This window comes from Lepisosteus oculatus, chromosome 7 (genome assembly GCF_040954835.1).
Source record: "Lepisosteus oculatus isolate fLepOcu1 chromosome 7, fLepOcu1.hap2, whole genome shotgun sequence".
Taxonomy (NCBI): Eukaryota; Metazoa; Chordata; class Actinopteri; order Semionotiformes; family Lepisosteidae; genus Lepisosteus; species Lepisosteus oculatus.
The window spans coordinates 17,958,366-17,984,972 of NC_090702.1; the positions used below are offsets into that span (position 1 = coordinate 17,958,366).

The following is a 26,607-nucleotide window of genomic DNA, read 5'->3' on the forward strand; positions in this document are numbered from 1 at the left end:
GCTGCGGGATATGAACTGGCAACTTTGCAGCCACAGACGCAGATGCTTAGCTACAAAGCCACCACACCACCCATATATGCCTTTAAAAACAAAGATTAAATGGTCTATTACAAATTTTATTAAATAGGTCATGTTAACACAGCAATAAACTAGCTCTCCAGAATGTACCCTCAGAGTGTGGTGGAAAATGTTTAATTATTTGTGAGAATATTCAGAGGTCCACTTTTCTGGGAGAATATAGAATAGTAACAGAACATTCCCCTGTTTTCCATAGCTACTCCTATTGAATGATGATTCCTTACTGAAACAGGCTAAGTGTTTTTTTTTCAATCATTGGCTTTGTCATAATCTGGCATAGCCTGTTTGTTGTAAGAGTAATCGATCAACTACTGTACTTGATAAGGGTCGGGTCTAGTCTCAGACCATGTCCCAAATCCCACACTAAACCCTCTGCACTTCCTTCAGGTCTGCATTTCTGTGTCATTGTCAGGGAACCTATACGTGGAATAGGAGGATCCTTATGCGTGACCGGAATCCCACAGGACGCAGAGTAGCAAAGGGACAATCCAAAAGACAAAATCCAAAGGCTGGGTGATAAGGGAGGCAGAGGGTCCGGTAACGAGAGATATTCAAAAACAATTCAAAAGACAAAATCCAGAAGGCGAGGTCAAGAGGTGGAAACAGAAGATTCGTAACGAGAGATCAGTCAAAAGGTTTGGGAAACACACACTGGAGAATAATAAGAAAGGCTTCTCAATAGTGAGCATAGGAAGGTGTGCGAAGGGGGTTTAAATACTGAAAGGAAAGGGGTGTGATTGGATGATTGGTTAGGGAGTGAGAATTTTAGGAATCTGATGCATGTGAGAATGTGCTGGGTTCAATCAGGGATGAGATTGGGAAGCAGAGGTTCCGGGAATGTAACGTCGTTTGCAAGGGAGAGTGTGGGGCGTGACAGTCATACTGCAAGTGTGTACTTAAAGTGTGCAAACCTTCAAGGGTGCACGATTAAAAAGAAGGTAATGGAACACCCTCGCACGACATCACTTGTTGGTTATAGAGCTCACGGTCTAAATGCTTTCTGTTGTTGATTCTTATTTTCCACTGACCAAGTGCACATCTGCAAATACTTTTTTAAAGATTTCTTTATTTTCCGCTTGCAGTTAGATTGAATTTAATTTAATCTTGTTTGTCCAATAGTGACATACCTGTATTGTGTTATTTTTGTGTACAAAATATACTGTAGGTAATTATCATTCATCAGTCGAAAAGTGGTGATTAAATAAAAACTTTGTCACATCGAATACATATGAATCTAAAGTAGCCTAATGAAATTTTGATTTTACATAAATTATTGTGAATTTTAACATTTTAAATTAAATTTTACTAATACATAAATATTTCTCCATGGCAACTTCTTTCTGCTTGGATAGGTTAGAAAATTAAACATCACCATTCTTCAAAGAATTGGGGATAATTCCTTTCAGCAAAGTCTGCTCCTATGTGGACTTGAGAGAAGGTTGCATAAAGGGGGCATTGGGGGCACTCTTGAGCACTGCTGTGTAACACAAATTAGAAATGGGACAGACTTGAGCAGGAACGTGCATATGAAGGGTACAAGCCGCGAGTGTGCATATTGGGACAAAGCCTTAAACGAGAGATCACTGAAGGAAATGAGTAGGGAATCATCAGAAAAGTAAACAAACAACTACAGAGGATTCAGCAGAACCGACTAAGAAATATGTTCTAAATTAAATCAGTCAAGATGTTTTTAGAAATTATTCGAACCTATGGTGTTACTAATTGGATTATTTTAAGAAGACTTTTACTTACTGCGAGAGAGAGATACGTACACTCCAGGAAGAAGGAAGAAGCTATGATTAGAAGGAAGCTCAGTTGGTTTTCTGGGTTTAAACTATCTGCAATATTATTTCAAAGCTTTCCCTACCTGGACTACCTTTTGTCTTTCAGTAGAATAGTTTACGTATTGATGAACTATGGCTGGAATAAGTAATTGTACACATTTCTACCTGTAATATAGATGTTTTTGTTAAAAACTGAAAAGCCTCATTCATTGTATATATACATTTGACATTTCTAAACTTTTTATCCTATCACATTCCTTATTAGTCTTGTGTGGTATCTTTTGAACATCTCAGTTGTTATAAGGTATTGTAAACTTTTTATTTTTTAATAAAAGTTTGAAATGTCACTTTAGAAATCAAAATAATTCAACAGCAATGTTTTATTGGAACTTAACTGCTTTCCAGTTATCCAAGTTTGTGCTGTTAATGTTTTCAATTTCAGGTTTTCTAAAAATTGGACTGCTTTATCTCTTAAATAACTGTAGTAGATACAGTACATGCAGAATGTTACAAGGCAAACAATGCTGAACTGGCTGTTTATTTTCTTTTTTGCACACATTGTTCACATTGTTACATTACTACAAGTCATGAATCAGTTTAATTTATGTATAGACTGCCTGCACATTGCTGAATGGCTTTATGCAATAAATGCATACTAAGATATACAGACAGTAGTTGACCTTTGTAATTGTATGACTATCACAGAAGAATAAAGTGTATGTCAGTATGTGCTGACACCAGAGAACCACAATTTAAAAAATACAACTACAGTATATTGTTAAATTTCGACAGTTATTTTTTCCTTTTATCCTTATCCTTAATGTTGATCTTGACACTTTTGCACACATTTCTATATGAAACATAAGCCTTGGATTAAAATGTTTGAGTAGGTTTGTTTGTTCCACTACTCACTTTGAGTGAAAAAATATTTTGACATTGTTTCAAAAAATGAAAATGACCTGGTTTTCACCCTTTATGTATCACAGAGTATTTCATATTTATGAGACAAAAGTTAAAAAAAAACCCTGCAAGAGGAGGTTTCAAAATGTGTACAGTATGTTCTGTATATAGGTGCTTGAAACATGAAAACATTAGATTGTATTTATACATGACTTGATAACAATCTGAAACATTGCAACATTCTCTATTACAAATGATGTATCTTCAGATTAGATACACTGACAGAGATGTAAATGAACAGCCGATGTAAATGACTGGTCTGTGACTGGAGATGTGCATGATCTTTTTAAAAAAGGAAAGATTTTCAGATGTGAGTGTGTTGCCTTATAAATCGGCATTTATGTTGTTAGTGTAGTTTTTTAAAATATACTCTCATCCTCTACTTATTTTAAATATTTGGAAATAATATATAATATATAGAGAGAAACTGTATCTTTAGCTTGCTGAATAGCTGACCCGTCCTCACAAATGTAATACAGTCATTGAAGAGGCAGCTATTTCATAAGAATGATGGCAGCCTAAATCTGTCCTCCTCCTATTATGGATTTTGCACACCTGAGGATATTACATTTGATGTATGACTCCCACTACTTCCCTCCCCAGATGTACAGCTTTCCAAGTTCATAAAGGACACAGTAGACTGTCAGTACAATTACACATTGTTTGCAGATTGTTGTTTAAGAGAAGACTCATCTTTGCCATGCTATCTTTTCAGAGATGCAAAGGAGTGAATATAGAGGTTACAGCATATAAGCATCTTTCCATGTGTGTTTTAGGTGGACCTGTGATTTTTGAATACAAGAGAACGATTTTCAAACAAACAAATATTTACTTCTGTTTTAAAAACAATCATATTTTCAGATTATCTTCAGCGTGTATGTGCATAATGATATGTTTCTTTCCATGGCCTAAGTGTTCTATAACATTATATCAACAATCTATTAACATAAACTGGTGAAATAATTGTTACTGTTTTATACCACTAGCCAGTTAGGTTTAAGGGATATGATGAGAATTGCAATTTTATTACCAACTGCATAATTTCTGTCAAATGTATTAATACTGTACTTAATAATGCAATTTCCAACCCCTATTCTAAAGTAGTATTATACTGTATGTGCATCCCTTGTAATGTTCCTTTCTTAAGTAGCTAGAGTATACTGTCTACATGCATTTGAGGATTTCAGACAGTCTTAGCCAGGGCTCACTTGCAAAGGGAAAACGGCACAGCTGAGGTAGTTATCTTGTAGTGTTCAAGTGCCTTGATGATGAATGTTTACAGCTCTTCATTGAGAGCCAATTATGCTGCCTTTGTGTGTGGCTGAAATATCCCTCTTGCTGTTAGTGTGTGTAGAAAGCACTGCTCCATCTTCCTGTGAGGATCATTTTCTCTGTAGCTGGTAAGGCTGCTTTGTGCTGTACCTTTCCCCTTTGGAAGATGCACTGAATACTTTGCATGGTTCAGCCTTGAATATACTTGACTTGCTTTGTGTCCTTGACAAGGCAACAGTTGTGAATGAACTGACAGGTCCGTTTCTCTTACGTTTCTGAATGAAATTTCCATTTTTGTTTACTGGCTTCTTTTTCTTCTTTTTCAGATCAATCAAATGATCATTTGTTGTCAACTTTGCTCAGTGCCAATATGCAACACAAATAGACGTCCCTCTTCAAAAACCTTTAGCTTCTTAAGAAAGGTATGTTTTTTCATGACATTGCATCCATTACATCTATGCTCTGTTTGATTTTTAGGTGATTGTACAAATTTGGAATACTCAAGATACTGTATCTTATATTAATGTTTTTTCTTGCTTATCAAAAGAGACATTAAAGTTTTCCTATATTTTTTTTGTAGTGTAACATATAAATTGTCAAAACTTTTTGTTTCTTTCCAATACAAATATATTTATGCTTGTGTATGTCTTTGAAAATACTGGTGTATCGCTAAGGGTGTAGTCTTCCCTTGCAACTTGTCCTTCTGGGATAGGCTCTAAATCACTGCAGACCATACCAAAAATATAAGTAAATATGTCTGCTTTCAATTTTATTTTTGATGTCCAGTCATTGAAGTATAAGTATAATATTTAAACATTTGCGTGACTTAGAGAAACCCCCAACAAGTACTTATTTTGTATTTTGTTGTAATATGTTTAAAGCTGTGTATTTCACTTCAGAATGACATATTAAAGTGTGCCTGAGTTACAAACCCAGATCAGGTTAACTTAAATTTATGTGTGGCACAGTTTGGACCGAACAAAAACATTACATTTGTTTGTGTTTCCCTGTACTGTATGTTTTCATGGCAAGTTTATGACAAAAGGGAAACTTCTGACACTGGATTAATAATTATTTTTCTCCTCTTCATTATATTGTTCTAATTACCAAAATATACTGACAGTCCAATTGGCAGTTAAGATGGAAAAGCTTCATACTGTAAAGTGTATGATTAATCTTTTTATCTTAATTGAACAAGAAGTACATTCTTTATGTTGATAATACATGCAGATACAGAAGAACTAAATGTTGAAATAACAGCTATAAGTAAACTTAAGACTTAATTTTTCCTTAAATTATTCAGTGTGTCACTTTAATGCTTTAATTTAGTAAAACTGAACCTGTGCTGTTTTAACTTTTCTTTTATATAAGGTACATTCCACATTCAAATAAAAACTTATTGGTTTATAAAAAAGGAGTAATAAATTTAAGCAAACATCAATATTATCTATACATTTGGGAATATGCTACAAATGAATTCCAGGACCACATTTAATCTTTTTTAAGGGAAATTACTGAATATCAAAATCAATTTTAATGGACCTCTGATTTACAGTACAGCTGTTAAAGTATATTCTGCAATCTTTTTTATTGAAATAAAAATTGTATTTGTGCAGTGTACTGCATTCAAATAGCCCAATCTTTAATGCTGTTTTTAAATTTAAAAAAATTGCAATGGGTTGACAAACTTTATGTGTGCTCGATTGTTCATTTGGAGGCTTTCTTCAGATAATAGTATGGAAAACTTTTGACTGAATTATTTTTATCAAACATGAAACAAATGAATTGCACAACCTTTCTTTTAATTTCTTGAGGCATCTGAATAAGCATATTTTGCTATTATTTGTTAGTGTTTTTGTTATTAGTTTACAAAAGATGCTCTGACATACTTTTGTTTTGTCAAGGACATGTTATTTAAGGAGTTAAGTGTCTCACTTTTCAAGTGCTGTAAATGCATATTAAAAATTCCATTAATTTGGATATAAAGACTTGGTATTGCATTAAAGGTGGAAGAAAAGTATAACCATAAGGAATAATATTTAGTTCTAACTATTCCATAGAGAAACTCAGTGGTGTGGCATGCCGTATAGTTTTTGCTACAAATTTACTTGCTAGTTAATCTTTCATTCAGTTTTCATTACATTTGTGCTTTCTTTAGAGTAAGGGCTTGGTTTAATGTATTTTGTCTCCTTGCAGTCCTTAACAGCCCCAAGGGTTCAGATTGAACAAAATATGGTTTCCAGTCTGCTTAATGGAGTTTAGATCTCTTATGTTGCAGTCTTTTTGTCTACTTCTGATGATGATGATTCCTCTTTATTTGTGCTTACTCTCTTGCTGTATTTGTGATTTATGGCTGACAATGAATTAACAATTATCTTAACTTGAGGAACAATTAATACAGATGCTTTGCTTATCTGTGTCTTTGGTCATGTTTACTGATTTAAGAAAAATAGCTAAACCCCCAACCACATTGTTTTGTTATATTACTGTTAAAAATATAGATGCAGCCATCAAGAATTCACATCACAACTCATGACAGTAGAAAGCTCAAGCTGTATATTGCAGTCCTGTTCACCATACCACTTTCAGCCCTTCAAAGCTCAAAACAGATCACTGGGTTTTACACGTTGATTGATTTTACACCATCATTACATTTTTTAATGTGTGTGGAATATTGGGAAATGTAGTTTTTTTTTGTCCATGTATTTGGCTCTCAGGCCGAATTAAGAGCTAAAGTACATGCTGTGCTTGGTATTTTAAAAAAGACTCTTAAAAAAACATTTAAAATTATTTTAGAAATGTAAAATAAAAAAAATGACACTGGCAAAATACAGAAGTATTGTAAATATTTGTTTTTTTGTCCCCTCATGTCAGAGCTACTAATCAAAATATATGAAAAGGCTTGTGTGGGACCTGCAGGACAGAATGATTGATTAGAATGTTTGTGTGAAAAGTGACAAATAAAAATATTTTTTTAATATTAAAAAATTAATATTAGTCTGTAAATAGCCCTTCCAAAGTTTTTTTTTGTTTGTTTTATTTTTTGGAGGAATCTGACTGCGACGCGCAGCGCAGTCGTTGCTCCGAGGGGATCTACCAGCAGTCCGGCTGGCTAGTAGAAAGTCTCTATGCACTGAGTGTGACTGCGAGTCCTCACAAGTCACTCTTTTGCCTGGGAAGAAGCTGGTTCGTTCCCGGTCCAGCGCTGCTTCTGAATAAGCTATTCAGGTTGTCGACGAGGGTCCAACTGTAGGCTGCCGTTGATCAAGCGGAGCATTCACGTTGGTAGAATTCTGAGTACGTACGGGATCCTCGGCCTCGCGCTTAGAACAAAGTCCAAGTCCTTTTGCAGACAACAGCAGTTGTCACGTGATTGTCTCTGAGGATGCGCGAAAATGGCCAAGGAGAGCTCCGATCTGAGCTTGCGCTCCCTTTTTGATCAAGACCCAGATGTGTGCTGATTGGTTGAGAGTTTGGCGGGCATTGGAGACTCATGTGGTATTACCACGCCCTGCCAGTCCCTGATTGGTTGGTCAAGGTGAGATATAAGTCACTTACTCTTGACACTTAGGAATGCAGTCCAGATGTCCATTCGGCACTCCCTAGACTGATAGGCGCCATCAGTGCAATGGATGACCATTGATCATGTTAGCCAGGCTTAGCTAATTGCATCCCTGTCTGGGAGCTTGTTTCTTATCAAAAGAAAACATCTTAAATCAGCCTGCATGAATTCTTTCTCTGTGGCTGCACCACAGAGATGGAGGGTGAGATGGGGCCTCCTTTAGGAGCATACCAATGCTCAATTCTGTCTTATTAACAAGCATTGCCGCTACAACTGCAAGGACCTGTGAACATGACCATGGCCAGGCAGCACAGGGACTTGTGATGTAGATGTGATTGGGAAGTGGTCCAGTGGTTTTATGGGAATTCTGATGTTGATATTTGTTCAATTTTCATTTTTTGGAACTTAGATTGCGTTTTAACAAAATGACCTAGTGATATCAAACAAATTCATAAAAATTATGTTTTGTCCAGTGCATACCTCAACAATATACTGTACAGTAATGGCAAATTGCAATATTAACAATATAAATGTATTCATCTAGATACAATGCAGACCTTACTAAGCTGAGCACTTAAATCTGCTATAATGCAGCTTAGAGTATGAGACAAAGTAATTGAAATCCGTATTCGTATTTTTATTTTAATCTAGCCTCTTTTTTGCTGTTTTTATGTGATTATTTGCTTTTAAATATTATATTTTTCAAGCCAGTATGTATAATATAATGTTTTATAATTAAAATCTAAACCTTTGCTGTTTTCTAATTACACAATTATTAATAATTCTATGTAATGTGTGTTATTAAAAAAATCTAATTCTATTAGTGTTATACAGTATTGTGGCATATCTCATTTGGAGTTGTGGTAGCCATGTGGTAACAACATCCTGTATCAACAATATAATCATTTGTGAATGATTAATCAATGGAATTGTCACTAGTATGCATACAGTATGATTATCACAGGATAGCACTAATGGGTTAATAAACTTTTAATACTGTACTGATTTGTCTTACAACTGAGGCTGCACTACCTGTGATACGGAGGGTTAGCTATGATTGAAGTGAGAGGTGGACCCCATGCGAAGTTTTGATGAGGAAGTATACGTCTTTAAAAGAGTTGTTATGTTGTTCAGCAAAGTTGTGAGTACTTATCCAAATGAAGGTTCTAACAGAGGTGCTGGAGACAAAATCCAAAAGCCATAGTTAAGGGGAAGTCTTGTCCAGAAACCAGGAATTAAACATACAAGAAGAGTTTTTCCATAAAGCAGGAAGTTTAGCTCAACTGGTAAAACCCAATACTGAGCAATGAAGTTACTGAGAGCAGCCATAAAGTATGCTAGGGCGGAGGTGTAGTGATGAACAGGTAAGCTGATTGGCTATCTGGCTCTATGTGGTCTATGCCTTCTCAAATTGACTGAGGTAGAAGTTTGTATCTGTGATGTCCTCTGGTTGGGGGATATCGTAACACCTGGCAGTTTTACAAACAACTGCAGTCCTGCATCATATATTCAAAAAAATAAAAAAAGATAATGATGTACTGCAGTCCATTGTTGCAGCCTACCTCAATACAGTATATCTGCTGACACCTTGCACTTTCTAGAGGGCTGCATCTGTATAAGGGGTTAAGAAAATATAAATACTAAGCAGGATGCAAGTTATTTCATTTACAAACAAGGTGTTCCAGAGGCCTACGTCCTAAACAAACAGAAAGACCCAGAGTGCTAACCCAGTATTAGAAATCCTATAAAATGCCTAACAGAACAGGAAAGTTAGTCCTGTGTCAAAAATAAAACAGAATAATCTTATCAGAAGTTGTAAGGGTATTATACTAGCTATAGTGCAGAATAATATTTTGAACATATAATTAGCAAAAAGAGTATTCATTCATGAATTTGAATGTTTGATTGTTATGAGGCGGTGAGAAGATGGAGAAAGCCACATCTTGCTGACAGGCTGAGGAATCCAAATGCTTGATTCCAGTAAGGCTTGTAGAATGATGAGAGCTGACAGAAATAGCTGAACCAGATCAGAGTATGAAGGTAGACGAAGATAGCTTAACAGGACAGGTGATAGTAGGCGGGCTGATCCTAGACTGAAGTCAAGCGCAGCTACTGTATAAGGGCTGAGGAGAACAATATAGCTGCACCAACATGCAGGGCTGTAAGGCAAATAGTACCATTCAATGACAGATGGGGTGCTGACAGGCAGAGCAGGTTCAAGACCGAGAAATACATGGACTTAAGTCAGACTGGTTGTCCTTCTGGGAAGAGGGCTCATTGTGCTTCAAGCACTACCCTTGCCAGAAGGTAGCTCAGTGACTGTTCAGTGACAGATCAGGGTTTAAATGTCCTGGACTAATTAAATAATTATCCATTAATATTGGAGGCAGGTGGTAGGAGCAAACAGCTTGAGTTAGTGCTCGTGGCTCCAGGAGGTGTTTGACTCTCCATGCAAATGTGGCCAGTTCCATAGAGACTGAAGGCTGTCAGCTTTGGAATACCTGGGTGTAAAATGTATACAGTGATTTTTTTTTGCATTTTGATTATCTGCACTATGCACAGTATTGATATCACCAGACACCTCAATGCTTTATTTTACTTTTAAAGTTATGAGTTCTATACTGTATTTGATTGCAAAAGGTTTATTAGCATAAACTATTTGTGATTGTTAATTAATCTTAGTTAGTTCATGTCATACTTGTTCATGTGTTCTATGGAGATCATACCATTTTTAAAAAAATTGTTTTAAAAAAGTTATGCTTAACAAAAGAACACAAATTACAATACAAACAAGAGTACATATAACAATTCAAAACAAAAATATAGTCAGGGGTACATACTACTACATAAATTCTAGTTATAAAAAAAGATTAAACAAATTAAATAAAAATAATGTCCGTACCTCTTTCATATTTTTGCATTTCGAAATAGTCTGCAAATACCCCTTTACTTCCATTTTAAAATACTCAAACACAGGGTACCTCCCAGACCACTTCATTTTATGTATGTGATAACGAGATCATACAAATTGTGTTGTCACCATATAGTATGGAGTTTAGATTAATGTCCATAAATAATTTGGACACAAATCAAAACTCAAATGTTTTATGTCCAGTTATGAGCACTTGGAATGAATCAGAGACTTTGCTTTTACAAGTTTTCACCCATGAGCAGACAGTGTACTTGAGTGTACTTTACCACTGCCACCAATCCATGTGGAAATTGTCATCTTGCTGACAGTATATTTACACAGTTTCTTGTTTTTCATTTCTCAAACAGATAACTAAATGCAAATTAACTACTTCTGGACAAACAAGAAAAACATCGAAATAAATATACATTATGCATATATAAATGTGTCAAGTTAAATAATTTATCCAGGTACACCTTTTGTGTTTTTGTTGTCATAGATTTAATATTAACAATGCTAAGCAAGTCAATTTCAATTCCTGCTGGAAACTGAACTAATGATCAAGTGACCCCAGTTAGAATAATGGCTGCTTGTACAGTACTTTTTATAATAGTTTTATAATAACAATCCATCAGAAACCATCACTCTTAATCAATCAACAGCTGTTCTGCTGGATTTTCATACAGTAAATAGATGTAATGCATTTCAGTGCAGTAGCAGAAATGTCAGTGATTAAAAAACAGGGAAATTTAAGTGGTTTTAAAATAAATACCAAATGAAAGACTTTGAGACCCATAATGTAATTTACATTAAATTCATACAGTGTGTAAAAATAGGGAAAAAAACTCCACATGACTTAAGGTTTATCAAATAATCACAAGGATAAAAAAATACAATGATATCACGTCATTCTCAGTTTAATTTAGTACAACAACTTCTTAAAAATGTAGTTTATAAACAAGAAGAAACTGCTAGGTTTCCAGAACCATTCTTACACATACACAGTACGTTTTATAAGTAGTTGTAATTTTAAAATAAAATGAATGTGTAAAAAAATACATATTAAATATACAGTATAATATAAAAAATTATATATTAAAAAATTATATAAAAGTAGTAAACAAAGTATCTGTAATTCATTGATTGTTTTTTTTTTAAAGCTTTTATTTGAAAATTGAAGGACATTTAAACAATACAAGCCACCAAATATGCATCCATTTTGGTGCTGCAATGTAATTCAAGCAGTGGAAGCATGAAAATTAACTTATCAAATCCATTGTAATTGACTATTTGGCAGCAAGTACATGTGATCTAAATTAAATCTGTTCTAAATATTCTTGGCTTCATATAGATACATATATATGTGCCAAATATATAATTAGAGTTGAATACAGAAAGTTCTTAGGATTTCAAGTTCAAACTATCATTTGAAGATAAACAAAACAGAAGGTAACATGTACCAAAATAAATGTAACATTTGCAGCTTGCTCTTTGTAAAAGAAAACATCCAGAGGTTTAATACTAAGGGGAGAATTAAACACCATCATTTTATTATTTATATAATTTAAACATAAATGCAATGAACTGGGTTCTGTAGTCCCACTTTTTGACCAATGCTTCCAGAATAGGCCTTGAGTTAGTGAGACCCTCTCTAGAAATAAATGGCTTTCTGATAATGGATATTATCAGAAAATATAATGAATTCCAAACATATGTGTGAAATGCTCTCTTCAGCTATTTGCATATATTAACAGTAATACACAGTAATGAGAAATGCAAGCTGATCACCAAACTGGTTTTGGTTGCTTGGCAACCAAAAACCAGCAGCAGAAGTAATTTTCAAACTTGCTGGATCTATTTGTCTTCATTATATCTTATTTACATTGAGGCTGAATTGAAATTGGTAGCTAAAATGCATTTCTGAAGGGGTTTATAGTTGACAATGCTTGTTTGTGCATAAGAAAATGTTCAGATGTGTATCTATGACAGAGTCATTGCTTTAACTGCCTATTTGGCAACTCACATAAAATAAGCTATGAAAAATTTTAATTAAGTAACAGATCCTGATTCTTAAACAGATGGTCAGGAATCAATCTGTGACATTCTGCGCTATTTACAGTCAAAGGCTGAGGACATCTCAACAGAAAATTAGACAAAGTAAGAAGCCTTCTCTTCAAATACAGTACTACTACACTGGGAAAGTAAATGTGTTATCTTTGATTTTCAGTTTTCTGAAGTATATGATACAAGAAACAATGGTCCATAATTTCAAATTCATTAGCAAATATGTATGTTACTTCAAACATTTTGAAACACTAAAAGAATTAAAATGAAGTATGTATTGTTGCAAAACAACAGTTATAAAAAGCTTGGAATCAGTATTTCACACATATTTACATATATTTTCTATAAACAATTTGGGTAGTGAAAATGTTTATGTTCTTTTTCATGAATGTAAGCTCTTAAAACTTTTTCACTAGTAAATAATGTAGAGGGCCATTTTGTAATAGAATAGTGGCCCTGAGTACTATAATCTTCAACATAATCAATCCCTTGCCCAAGCAGGTTCATGTCATTCAGTCATTCAGAGATCTTTCTTGCAAAGCAATCTCTAGCATAATCTCTTGCAACAAAAAACAATCATGAAATTAATCAAAACAAACAACACAGAATCACACATAATTTAAAAAGTATAGTATGATACCTGTATAAAACCAAGAGCCACCATTTATAGCATGAGCTGATCTTTTAGGAAATATATCAAAGTAAAAATTAATGCATTTTCAACAATCAATTTATGTGGTTTGGAAATAGTCTGAAGCCTTTTGGATTCCTATAATGGATATTTCTTTTATTTGCGATAACATTGCAAGTACCGTAACAGCCACATTTCCACGAATTACCCATTCCCACATCACCATGAATTAATTCCCTGTGATCAGTTTTCAAAAGTGCATGTTTGTGTTTTGAGCTAGTCTGTATCTTGTAAAACTACTCCATATTTGACTGACTAATTTATAGGTGCTATAAATAAAATCTTCCGAAAAGATCTTTTTGGTCATGTTTGAGAATCACAACTCTTTTATACTAACGTGATATATCACATCATACATCGGTACTTGCACTATTAACATTATATTTCCTATTATTTCTTATAATTGTCTAATTTGGTTTGACACATTTGATGATTGTGAACATAATTATTATTAATGATAATAATACCACTTGTAGCAACTGAGATTTCCATGAGACTGAGATGAAAATTGTTTGTTATCTCCCCAGAACTAAAGTTTCTGATCCAAATCAGCTAGAATAATCGAAAGGCCTCTCGTTTGTAACCATTCTTGTTCTACAGTATGCATTTCTGCTACCAGTACTAATAATCTCTTTGTTCTGTTTTATAAAGTATTATACAGATGCAGCCATTCAAAATGGGTGGGGTATTTCGCGGCATACCCCGGTGGGCATGTCGCGGTATCACGCGGTTAATCTCGTCATTTGACGTCATGCCGGAAACTATCCGGCGTCACCTTGTAAAACCGCCAGGGGTAGCTTAACCTCTCATGTACAGCATTTGAGCTTTTAATTTTGAACTGTGTATTACAGCATGTTAATCATCAGTCATTAAAATGTTGGTATATTTTATGAAAGCAAGATTGCTCAGTTGGACAAAAGTACACAACCTACCTTTATCAGAAATATTTATGCATCAAAGCCTTTACCGAAGATATTACTAATAGTATTAATAATGAATGACTTTGGACAAGCTGTATACTCAAAGTATAATTTCCTTAGCACATTTGTACAAGCACTTGGAATCTGTCCAAGCCATACTTTGTCAGGCATTTTGTTTTACTTCAACGGGCATAAAAACTCCCTTGCTTTTAACAGGGCGTTTCATAATTTCTAACTACGAAAATGATTTAAAATGCGACACGTATCATTCAACTAGTGCTCAAAATATCACAATATCCTCAAGAGCACAGCAAAGACTGTATTAAAAGATACTTGTATGAGATACATGAGAATCCAGGCTTTTTTATTAACGCTTTCTTTTCCGTATACCAGATTTTATGGAACCACTTCAGAAGGGTGTCAGCCAGTCAGAGTCCAGGAATCGGTACTTTAAAGGAAAAATACACACTGGTATTCCATTTCTCCCTAACGATTTTAAGCATCGAAGTATTTAACTAGCATGTGAAATAGCGTGTGAAAAAGTGGTAGTTTTAAGTTTTTCTGCTAATATAATATGGAATCGCGTTTCTAAAGAATTTAATAACAATATGATTATATTCGTGTACTGCGACAGGGCTGTGTAGGGCTGTTTCGCATCTCTCTTCATGTGACTTCCCTTGTAGCCTACTGGTCTACTTGCCCGATTACCAACTCACGGGTTGTGTGTTCAAATCCAGCTGGTGCTGGACTTTTCTTTTAACAAACATTTCTTCGAAAAAATAGAATAGCGATATTATGGACAATCAATTGACTTTTTTATTTTAAAATATCACAACATGATCGATTCTAAGTCATTTTTGATAACAATGAATAGTCACCTTCTTCCCTTCTGACAAAGGTCCCTGCTTCTGCTTCCTGTTTCTATTGTGTGTGTGAAATAGAGTAAATTTTTATAGAGAAATGGAGGCTGGACAGTATGCGTTACAATATAAACATTTATATTGATTTAAATCGTGTTTTGATTTAAACCGCAAATGCATGTTTAATTATATGTGTTTTTTTATCATAATCAGGCTAATGTAACATAAATTGATACAGTATCTTTGTCTTCTAAGTATCTTAATAAACTTTCAGCATAGCTTTCTACCCATTTAGATTTATATTTCTTGGGATTTTGGGATCAAACGTGGAAGGATTAGATTGTAATCATTTTTATTTTTCAAATAATAATAATAATAATAAACTTTATTTTATATAGCGCCTTTAAAGGTGGCTTCTCAAAGCGCTTTACAGGATGACAATAACAATAAATAAGAAGACTACAACAATAAATAAGAAGATTTCACAAGATAGGACACAATTATAATTACAACAATACAACAATAACAATAGAGGAGACCGTGGAAGTTGGTATTAAGAAGAGCAGAGGGGTGAAGAATGGAACCAGTTAAGTAAAGGCTTTTCTGAAGAAGAAGGTTTTGAGTCTGGATTTGAAGGAGTTTAGAGAAGGTGACTTTCTAATATCCTTGGGCAAAAAGTTCCAGAGCTTGGGGGCATAGCAGGAGAAGGCCCTGTCGCCCATACAATGTAGACGGGCTTGGGGGACAGTAAGGAGGGCAGAATTTGAAGAGCGGAGGTTGCGAGATGGGGAGTAGGGCGATAAAAGTTCAGACAGGTATTGAGGTGCCAAGCCATGTAAAGCCTTGTAGGTGAGCATGAGGATTTTAAAGTCTACGCGGAATTTGACCAGAAGCCAGTGCAAGGACTCCAGGATAGGAGTAATGTGAACACTTGCACTAGACCTGGTCAGGATTCTGGCTGCTGAATTTTGGACATACTGCAGCTTGTTCAGAGTAGATTTAGATACCCCAGGGAGTAGAGCATTGCAGTAGTCAATTCAAGAGAATACAGATATGTTGATCAGCTTTTCAGCCACAGTTAATGTTAGCATAGGGCATAGTCTTGCGATATTTCTAAGGTGAAAAAAAGCTGTTTTGACAGTATGCTGTACATGTGGGTCGAATGTTAAGGCAGAATCGAATATAACCCCAAGGTTTTTCAATTTTGATTGAAGCTCAAGTACAGAGCCATCTACAGACAGGGTTACAGGACTGGCTTTATGAAGTTGATGGGGGTACCAATAAGCATGACTTCAGTCTTGTCATAGTTAAGATGAAGGAAGTTTTGAGTCATCCAAATTTTTATGTCAGAGATGCAATTAGATAGAATAGGGTGGTATGGATGTATATTTGAGTATCGTCAGCGTAAAAATGAAAGCTGAGGCCATGTGATCTTAAAAGCTGACCAAGCGGGAACATGTAAATGCTGAAGAGCAAGGGGCCCAGTATTGAGCCCTGGGGGACACCAGACTAAAAATATGTTTTAGAAAAGTGTAATCTATACAGATGCAGCCATTCAAAATGGGTGAGGTATTTTGCGGCATACTGCGACACGCCCACTGGGGTATCACGCGGTTCACGTGTGTCACGTGACTAACTATCCTGCGTCGCCTTGTAAAACCGCCAGGGGGAGCTTAACCTCTCATGTACAGCATTTGAGCCTTTAATTTTGAACTGTGTATTACAGCATGTTAATCATCAGTCATTAAAATGTTGGTAGATTTTATGAAAGCAAGATTGCTCAGTTGGACAAAAGTACACAACCTACCTTTATCAGAAATATTTATGCATCAAAGCCTTTACTGAAGATATTACTAATAGTATTAATAATGGATGACTTTGGACAAGCTGTAAAAGTATAATTTCTTTAGCACATTTGTACAAGCACTTGGAATCTGTCCAAGCCATACTTTGTCAGGCATTTTGTTTTACTTCAACGGGCATAAAAACTTCCTTGCTTTTAACAGGGCGTTTCATAATTTCTAACTACAAAAATGATTTAAAATGCGACACCTATCATGAAAAGAAAAAAATACACACCAGTATTCCATTTTTCCCTAAACATTGTAAGCTTCGAAGTCTTTAACTAACGTGATACCGGAGTCAACAAGCATACTTTTAGAATTTGATTAAAAGGGAATATAATATGGAATCGCGTATCTCAAGAAATTAATAACGATATCATTATATTCATGTTCCAAAAGAACTGCAACGGACATAAAAACTCCCTTGCTTTTAACAGAGCGTTCCATAATTTCTAACTACGAAAATGCCAGGTGAAAGGATTTGTAAACATATTTTGTTAAAGCAAGTCAGTTTTTTCAGCAACACATAAAATACATTTTTTCCAAGAAAGTTTAGCCTTTGTCACTAATGAAACCACTAAATAAAGACATAAATATAGAAATCTTAAAATTTGTTTTATTTAATGTTGGTAGCAGGATGAACTGTCAGAGTGTATATTTTGTCGTAAAGTTGCTGCAAGATGTTAACAGTGAAAAAGGTATTTAAAAATGAGTTATTTCAAGATGAAAAAGAAAACATACACGAAACATGGTTTCATTACGACCAGAATCGGTCTTGAGATATTTTTAACTTGATTTACAGTATTTGAGAGGTATGTCTTAACACCGATACTACAGTGCTTAAGTACTGCTCACGTATATGTTTCTAGGTTTATATTATGCATTTCATACGGTCAAATTACTTTTGAGCAACTAATAAGAAGTGCGAAACGGTATGCGTTTTACTTTCGTTTTGTGCTGGAACCCATGGATTGATTAGACATATCAAGTACATACAAGTCATTTTTTAAATGTAGTTCGTCTTGAAAAAATGTTACGAGTACATCATCTATCAACAATTACACAGGTTCTGTTTCCATATTGCGGATTTTGGTTAGCTATTATCAAATCCAGTGGCGCTGTTAGTTTACTGAGTCCCATGTCACATGGTCTGTGATTGAAACCTGTAAAACCGGTTTAATTCGTCACAGCCAGCACTCTTCAGGTGTGGGGGTCTTCTGCTCAGAATGAAACGCTAAAATGTTTGTGTATATTCTAATGGTAGTGGGGGCAGGGTGTGTGGGAACAGGTTTGGTTGAAATTGCATTGGAGATCTATGTTCTTCACACCTGAAACATTTTCTCTGAAAGCATTTTCTTCGCAGTTTAACCGATCTTGTTACAGCATGTTACAGTTTACTATTATTAACCATATTAATTTTAAGTGCTTAATGTAAAATCTTGTAAAAATATATTTTCATTGTTCAAATATACATTAAGTCTGACTATCATATAATAAGTTAAATACAAAACTAAAGAAAAAATAGGGTTAAATATAATTCAAAATATTTTGCTAACAATATTAACTGTTTATGAATAATAAAATGTATTAACTAAGGAGTAGGATGGCACAGTTGTTAGTATGTTTTTTGTTTTGTTTCTTTTTCATAAATACAACAGTAGTACCTGATGTCTCAGTGGCTTTCAAAATTAAATTATGCATGCAAACCTGTGAACTAGAAAGATAACTAAGATATCCATCCATTATATTCCATAATATCCATGAAATATATGGCGCCAGGGCCCCTCACCATGTCAGGCCACCACTGCGTCACACATATTTCAGCGCCATATATTTCATGGATATTATGGAATATAACGGATGGATATCTTAGTTATCTTTCTAGTTCACAGGTTTGCATGCATAATTGAAAGACATCAGGTACCACTGTTGTATTTATGAAAAAGAAACAAAACAAAAAACATACTAACAACTGTGCCATCCTACTCCTTAGTTAATACATTTTATTATTCATAAACAGTTAATATTGTTAGCAAAATATTTTGAATTATATTTAACCCTATTTTTTCTTTAGTTTTGTATTTAACTTATTATATGATAGTCAGACTTAATGTATATTTGAACAATGAAAATATATTTTTACAAGATTTTACATTAAGCACTTAAAATTAATATGGTTAATAATAGTAAACTGTAACATGCTGTAGCAAGATCGGTTAAACTGCGAAGAAAATGCTTTCAGAGAAAATGTTTCAGGTGTGAAGAACATAGATCTCCAATGCAATTTCAACCAAAACTGTTCCCACACACCCTGCCCCCACTACCATTAGAATATACACAAACATTTAAGGGATTCATTCTGAGCAGAAGACCCCCACACCTGAAGAGTGCTGGCTGTGACGAATTAAACCGGTTTTACAGGTTTCAATCACAGACCATGTGACATGGGACTCAGTAAACTAACAGCGCCACTGGATTTGATAATAGCTAACCAAAATCCGCAATATGGAAACAGAACCTGTGTGATTGTTGATAGATGATGTACTCGTAACATTTTTTCAAGACGAACTACAACATTTAAAAAATGACTTGTATGTACTTGATATCTCTAATCAATCCACGGGTTCCAGCACAAAACGAAAGTAAAACGCATACCGTTTTGCGCTTCTTATTAGTTGCTCAAAAGTAATTTGACCGTATGAAATGCATAATATAAACCTAGAAACATATACGTGAGCTGTACTTTAGCACTGTAGTATCGGTGTTAAGACATACCTCTCAAATACTGTAAATCAAGTTAAAAATATCTCAAGACCGATTCTGGTCGTAATGAAACCATGCAAGGGAGTTTTTATGTCCGTTGCAGTTCTTTTGCAACATGAATATAATTATATCGTTATTAATTTCTTGAGATACGCGATTCCATATTATATTCCCTTTTAATCAAATTCTAAAAGTATGCTTGTTGACTCCGGTATCACGTTAGTTAAAGACTTTGAAGCTTACAATGTTTAGGGAGAAATGGAATACTGGTGTGTATTTTTTTCTTTAAAGTACCGAGACCAGCCATATACTGTATGTTTATGTTAAGATTTCCCTTCAGTGGTAAAATTAGATATGAATATTCAATACTTAAACGGGCACAGTTAAGACATTAAATATACATATACAATTGTATACAGTACAGTTTGCATAAGGTAATATGTTTATGTTACGCGATTAAAAAATAAATAAATAAAACTGAAAGGTCCAGCACCAGCTGGATTTGAACACACAACCTACCATTTGGTAGTCATGCACCTAGACCAGTAGGCTACAAGACAGCTCGCATGAAGAGGCAGGCGAAACAGCCCTACACAACCCTGCCGCAGTACACGGATATAATCATACCGTTATTAAATTCTTGAGATACGCGATTCCATATTCTATTCCCTTTTAATCAAATTCTAAAAGTATGCTTGTTGACTCCGGTATCACGTTAGTTAAAGACTTCGAAGCTTACAATGTTTAGGGAGAAATGGAATACTGGTGTGTATTTTTTTCTTTAAAGTACCAAGACCAGCTATATACTGTATGTTTACGTTCCAAAATTAATATCGTTTATGGCCTTCACACGCGTTACAGTATGCTCCTATTCTTTTTATGCTCAGCTACTAAGATTTCCCTTCAGTGGTAAAATTCAATATCTACAACGGGCACAGTAAAGACGTTTACAGTAAGTCTTTCTACGACAGACCAACGGACCACGAGTGCCCCTGTCGGTCAACCAATCACGCACCGCGGTACCCCGTGTCATCTTACCTGCGGTACGTGTCTGTACGCCTTCCTTAACCCCGCCTTTCACTAGTGTCCTGCTCTTCCCCGCGCAACCCAGCCGGGCGCTCTTCGGCCTCTGCCCGGGACGAATGTATATTTTGATATTTACACCCTGCGCGGCACCGAGGGAGCGTCTGCATTTATAACTTAGTTTTTAAAATTAGTCAAGCAATATTAAGCATCTATTACTTTTAAGTCCCTTAAATACATTGAGCACAGCTTTCTCACCACTTAAGATTACTTTTTGATACCATCCTTACACAAAGCAGAAACTTTCCGATGACATACAGTACAAGTGGAAAGATTACAGATTTTAATCGTCTTTAATTTTGTTACGTTATATGTTTTAGGAACATTTCATCTAAACAAACACCACAAAACTATTCTCGATTGTATTTCTGAATGTTATGTTACATAGTTCACTGCTTTAAATACATCGAATTAAGAAAGTTAGGTGTAGCACTTTAGATCTTTTTTTCTGAACCAGGGAAAATCTGATCATGTTTCTCTATAACAATAATAAAAAACTTTATTTTACATATCACCTTTAAAAGTGACATCTCAAAGCAATACAGTAGATCAAAAAACAGTTAAAAGGGACCAAAGTAAATACCAGACAAACGCAAACGCGTTTTTAATAAAATGCTTTTATTCATTCAGTAGAGAGTGAGAGGGACACACCGGTTTTCATTGACAAAAAGTAATTGTTTTTTTTACATTTTTTTTACATGTTTTGTTTGTGGACAGACTGTCCACAAACGTGACACTGTCTTTCTCAGACTTACATTCCCGAAATCCCCCACCCCAGTCAACAATCCTAGGAAGAACACGAAACAGCCTGTTAATAAAATTCTTACAATTTTGATCGGTCAGTTCTTCCTCCCAGAATTTATAGATCGCATCGATCAGTTCCTGCTTTGTGACGGGCTTAGCAGTTTTCCGAACGTAGTCTTTCAACGAATGCCAAACCATCTCTATCGGATTTAGATCTGGGGATTCGGCTGGAGTTTTCACCCAGTTCACTCCTTCTGCTATAAGCCTCGCCCTTGCTGCTGTGTGTTTCAGATCGTTGTCTTGAAAGAGACGGTGCCTTGATCCAGACTGCTCCCTGATATATGGGGCATCATGCTGTGTGACCACGACTTCCTCGAAGAATTCACGGTCCATAATTCCTTCGAAAATAAGAAGTGGTCCCGGGCCTCTTCTAGATATACCCCCGTGAACGTGAACCTTCAGTGGATGTTTGGGCTTTGGCTTGTCCACATATCTCCCCTTTTTTGCAAAATGCCATTGTTGAAAACTGTTCCAGAGCCACTGTTGTTTCGTCGGTGAAAAGTACATCCTGAAATGCCTCCCCCTGTTCAATCCATTGGAGCGCTTGCTTGAGTCTTTCCTCTTTGTTTTTTAGCCTTATCATCGGGCATGTGTTGGTTTTTCTGTATCTCCATCCAAGCCTCCTGCGTACTCTTCTTATCGATGTCGGGCTAATGGTCGCACCAAGGTCAGTCCATAGCTGTCTTTGGACTTGCATCGCCGGTAGCTCATCATTTTCATCAGTCAGTTTGTTGATAGCTCGCACAATAGGACTTGAAAAAAAAGAGATCAACAGTTAGTTTTAAAAATAATGTGCGTAGTTGTATTTACATGCAAGAAAGGTATTTTTAGAAATTTATTTACCTTTGAATCGTCCTCGGTTTAGATTCTCTTTGCCTCCTCTCCCCTTTATAATGCCTTCTCACTGTGCTTTCAGAAACGAAGATGTCAATCGAAGCCAACTGCTGTACAATGTCCCGTGTTGACTTCCCGTTTCTTTTCCTCTTCATTATTTGGTGTGAGAGAGTCTTCGTGATTTTGGCCATTGTCTGTCTCCTTACCAAAGCGATACAGTGGTGCAGCTTGAGTTCTGTACCTATATACTGTATGGTACGGTACAGATAAAACATACAGCATACCAATGAGTTAATATCAGGGAAAGATACTCCTATTTTATTTAAAAAACAATACACCAGGAAATGTGTCTGATGCATTAGCAAGTTAAAACAATTGGGTCGAAAACCTGGGCGTAACACCATTTCCTTTTTCTAATCACTCGCTTTCTGGATACACGTCTCACCTGTCCTGTTCTTTGTTTTCCTGGTTTGCTGATTATGCTTGCTGCAATCCACTCCTACCCTCACACCTAAAGAAGACTATTTTAAATTTCTTGGCGCAGTTCATTGTGCAATTAACCCTTTTATGTGCTGTCCGCGCTCAATATGCAATTTAAAAAAAGTCAAAAACTGCGCTCAAAATGCAATTTAAAGCTTTCTGGCAAGTGGAGACACCCAAATCAATGTAACATGCCACAGTTTGTGCATGAACAGGGTTATACTGCCTATTCCCTTTGATACACGATTTAAAAAAAATGCTTTGAATCCCCTGCGGAACCGGGCATCCATATGAATCAGGTAACAGGTTTATTCCATGCTGAAAAAAAGAAGAAAGAAACACATTCCATAAGAATTGACTGAGCTCCACTCTGTACCACGCAATGATCCCCCCGGAGTCTCTGCCCCGGGTTATTTGGGTTTTTAGACAGAGGGTAAAAAACTCTCTCTCTGGCTTGACCTCCCCCTCCATGGGTATTGTCTGTTTTTTTGTTAACAAGGCTCGCCAGCTAATGTGAATCGAAACCTGTCTTTCTAGCTTTTAAAGTCGTGCGAAGTGTAAGCCGCAATTCAAATAGAGAAAAAAGACCTGGCTGACAAGATTTAAGATGTGGCTGTCAATGTTGGATTAAAAAAAACACATTGTCTGATGTTTGTTGCATTGCTTGAAAAATAACTTTATTTCGACAGACTGGATAAGTAATTCAAGTGTTTTTTTTAACTTCCTGAAAAACAACTAATAATTTAACTATATGTGCAAACTTTTTATATGTCGCTGTTGTGAATGTCTGTGGACATGTGCTGGCTGGACAGGAGGCTCCACTGTACATAGAGAGGGGCGGGAGGAGGGGACAAGCCGATACATACTCTTAGAGTTTGATTAATAGGGAATGTAATACAAAAATATAGTACTAAAAATAAGATACACTCTACAGACATTCACAACGGCGACTATCAGAAGATAGGACACAGAGGCTCAGGCACCCGCTGAATGGAAAAGGGGCACTTTAATGTTCTGTATGGCTAATACTAAAGCCAATACTAATATTCAATACTTTAATATTCTTTACTGTATGTTTAACAATAGTGGGTACAGGCCTAATTCGTCCCTGCTCCCGTTGTTAGGTGTTAATGTGTTGTTAAGTGTGAATTTGTACCTGTTTCCCTGAGGTCTGGCTTTTTTTCTGGAAAACCATAACTCTTGTCCAGATTGACTGTTGGCGCCCAGGTCTGACAGTGCTGCTCCAGCAGTGCCAGGTTCTGGCGCAGCCTCTGTTCTGTGGGCGACAGCGGGACCAGGTCATCAGCAAAGAGCAGGAACTCGATTTCCATAATTAATGCAGATCAGTAAATCAAGGGACAAAACAACTATTGCGCCTGGGTCCTTAATGGGCTTTGACATGCTAATGCCTTGGTTTAACAGTCCGGGTGTGGCAAGCCTCTAATGTCTCCCGACTTCGGCAAAAGGCACCCGCCTTTCATTGGAAGACAATGAACATTCTAGCCGTACATGTGAATATAGCATAAATACACCAAGGGATTGGGTGAGCTCCCATCACAAAAAAAACTGCGAACCTGCACTACAGTGACCACAGTACAGTATGGAGACCAAGACCTTTTACGGGAAGAGACGGGGTGCTTCTGCCGCCCCAGCTTTCAAAGAGCGAAGGGTAAGTAAATACAGCAGACTTCATCTGAAATACGCGATCACAGCGCATATTACAAGGTATTATTGCTGTTTGAATTTTAAATTCAATTATAATTATTTCTTTGTAGCCTGTTTTTCAAGAAAACACTGCACGGGTGAAACGATCTTCGAAATCTACCACCAGGACAGTAAAAAAGAAAATGGTAAGATGGAAAAAAAGAATAGTTTATTTTGACGTCTGTTCCGCGACTGATGAATACTACTGTGTGACTTTATTTCTTACATGAATTATGTTATTTTGCCACAGGCTGTGGATCTCTGCTCTCGGCCACTGGCCAGGGTGCCTACCTGTAGAAGCAGCACCTGTGTGGAGACATTTCGGCAGCAGCAGGAGCAGTGCGATGCATTACTGGGGAGGATTGGGAGGCTAGAGACACTCCTGAAAATGCAGAGGAAGGAGACAGTATGTTCCAGCAGTCAAACAGTTGAGCAGCTGTCTCCCGAAACGTGCCTCTCCCCGCCGCGCAGGTTGCAATGCCTGGCGGAATCTCTGCCCCCCGCAGAGCACACACCGCCTCAGGACACTCCATCCCGGCCTCTCCGCTCACCGCCGCACAGGAATTTGTTGATGCTGTCCCCGCCGTCTATCTCCCCCCAGGAAGCACAGCGGAATTCACAGACGCCAGTGGGACAAATATTTTTCCCAGATATCCAACTGTTACCCATCACTCAGGAGATGGAGGGGGGGTTGTACTTGCAGTGCATCAGCATAGACGGGAAAGCAAGAGCCGACCGCTACGCCGCCCTCGTGTTTTGAAATCTTGTGACTTTTGAAATTTACTGGGGGTGGACCACGTCTGTAAATTTCGATGGGTCCAGAGGCAAAAGTGCCTTGCCTTGCCTTGCCTTGCAATCTCCGGGAAACCATTAGTAGCATGGTGTATCGGAGATTCTCAACCCTTACTTCGTGCGACTGGAAAAGAATTTGTGATCGGATCAACGAAATGCTTCATAGAAGGAGGCACTCTTTTCCTCTAGTCTAACAGTCTGTCCACAAACAAAACATTCCTGTTAGACAAGAGGAATTGAAAAAAAATAATTTTGTCAATGGAAACCGGTGTGTGTCTCTCTCTGCTGGATGTCCCTCTCACTCTCTGCTGAATGAATAAAAGCATTTTATTAAAAACGCGTTTGCGTTTGTCTGGTATTTACTTTGGTCCCTTTTAACTGTTTTTTGATCTACTGTATTGCTTTGAGATGTCACTTTTAAAGGTGATATGTAAAATAAAGTTTTTTATTATTGTTATAGAGAAACATGATCAGATTTTCCCTGGTTCAGAAAAAAAGATCTAAAGTGCTACACCTAACTTTCTTAATTCGATGTATTTAAAGCAGTGAACTACTGTAGGTGCAACATAACATTCAGAAAAACAATCAAGAATAGTTTTGTGGTGTTTGTTTAGATGAAATGTTCCTAAAACATATAACGTAACAAAATTAAAGACGATTAAAATCTGTAATCTTTCCACTTGTACTGTATGTCATCGGAAAGTTTCTGCTTTGTGTAAGGATGGTATCAAAATGTAATCTTAAGTGGTGAGAAAGCTGTGCTCAATGTATTTAAGGGACTTAAAAGTAATAGATGCTTAATATTGCTTGACTAATTTTAAAAACTAAGTTATAAATGCAGACGCTCCCTCGGTGCCGCGCCGGGTGTAAATATCAAAATATACATTCGTCCTGGGCAGAGGCCGAAGAGCACCCGGTTGGGGTGCGCGGGGAAGAGCAGGACAGGAGTAAAAGGCGAGGTTTAGGAAGGCGTATATTTCTTGACATTAGTATTCGTTTGACACTTTTCATAAAAGCATACCCGATTCTGTTTTTCAAAGAAGCCCAATATTTACTTCACTGTGGATGCCAGTATTTATAATTTTATTCTGACCATTATGCCATTATCTCTAATTTGTAACTAACCTGATTACATTCAATTTAGAATCTCTAAGTGCTAATCAACTCAACTCACTACTAAGACTCCTGTAGTATTTCAAGG

General features: G+C 36.3%; 1 protein-coding gene across 5 annotated transcripts in view; it reads left to right on the top strand.

Moving 5' to 3' along the window:
• mgat4c (mgat4 family member C) overlaps positions 1–26,607 on the top strand; it is a 289,683-nt gene that overhangs the window by 140,598 nt on the left and 122,478 nt on the right. For all 5 annotated transcript variants that reach the window (XM_069192227.1, XM_069192228.1, XM_069192229.1 and 2 more), the window contains one exon: positions 4,421–4,516. The gene's annotated coding sequence lies outside the window, so the exon portion shown is untranslated. The remainder of the gene's footprint in view (positions 1–4,420; positions 4,517–26,607) is intronic.